Consider the following 1,327-nt stretch of genomic DNA (forward strand, 5'->3'; position numbering starts at 1 on the left):
GTACCTCACAGGTATCTGTCATCACCAGTGCAGAACGAATCCATACGAAACAATGGGAATTGAAGTTCGAAATAGAACCCTCGACGAAATCCGGAAATCTAGATACTCAACTCTCATCTTGGACAACACTCAAGATACGTCGCACAAGGATCAGACAAGCCTGATTCTAAGGTACGTCTATCTTGATCAGCGGAAGGTGTGGCAGTTACTCATTTCCCGCCGCAGTAGCAACATTGCGGATCGAGATTAAGTTGGAGGGTACTGCAATCGTGCAGGCCGAAGGAGAATTATTATTCCTGACCACAGAAACGAACAAATTCCAAGCAATCTTCTTTTATCCTCATAATAAGGATTGCTCCTCCTTCCTCATCGGCTTCGCGTATCATCTTGCTGGTCACTGAGTTGACTCAGTGACCAGCAAGCGATGAGTCAAACGGATAATAATATAACGATAATGTTATAATTTATAGTGTCTTGTTTGTCTTGGAGCGAACTGCGCCTAGCGTGCATGTACTCCCCTCCGAACAGACAAACCGAGAAGCAGGTGGATGACATGGGCTCCCTGAAGCCGCTACGCTCAGACAGCAGGAAGCCGGCGTATTCGGCGGGAGACTTCAATGAATTGCAAAATCCTCATCTACAACGCTAGTCCGGGACCCTCCAAAGAAGCTCCCGGGGATTTAGGGCTCACGATTCACGATATGCTCTTCGATAGACCAGCCGTCGAAGCCAACAAGAGCGGCCACAGGAAGGGAGACGGCCTAGCACTGCCAAACACTGAACAATAACGATCGGGAAAACCGAATCCTGTACTTCGAGGGATGGGAACTCTAACCACAGACAAAGCCCCATCTCGAGATCTAGCCCTTCGCCCAAAAAAAAAACTGCGTGCGCAACTGACAGCGAGTGCGAAAGACTGAAGGTTTAAGCCCAACAACACTCTCACATCGCTGTCAAGATAGAGCATAGAAAATGCAAACTTACGAGGAGACGAGAATACGAAGTGAAAAGCAGAATAGACAGAATGAGGCGGAGCTCCTACAAACCATAGGTCCTACTCCCGAACCGATCAATGAATCCTCCGATAAGTGATGAAGACGGGGAGACGCATTTGCGAGCCTCCTCGACCAGAGGAACCTCAGAGAAGACGACAGGGAGGAGAACATCCTGTCCGCAACTGAGGAAACCGAGTAGCTCAATACGCTGAGAGATGCGAGCTCAGAGGACATCAGCGATGAAGAGATCTTCGAAGTCCTGAGTCGCAAACCGAACGGCAATGTCGATCACAGAGCTTCCGGAGGTGATTTCGTATGTTGGCTTTGTCGTT

This window comes from Galendromus occidentalis, unplaced genomic scaffold (assembly GCF_000255335.2).
Source record: "Galendromus occidentalis unplaced genomic scaffold, Mocc_1.1 scf7180000076365, whole genome shotgun sequence".
NCBI classification, from domain to species: Eukaryota; Metazoa; Arthropoda; class Arachnida; order Mesostigmata; family Phytoseiidae; genus Galendromus; species Galendromus occidentalis.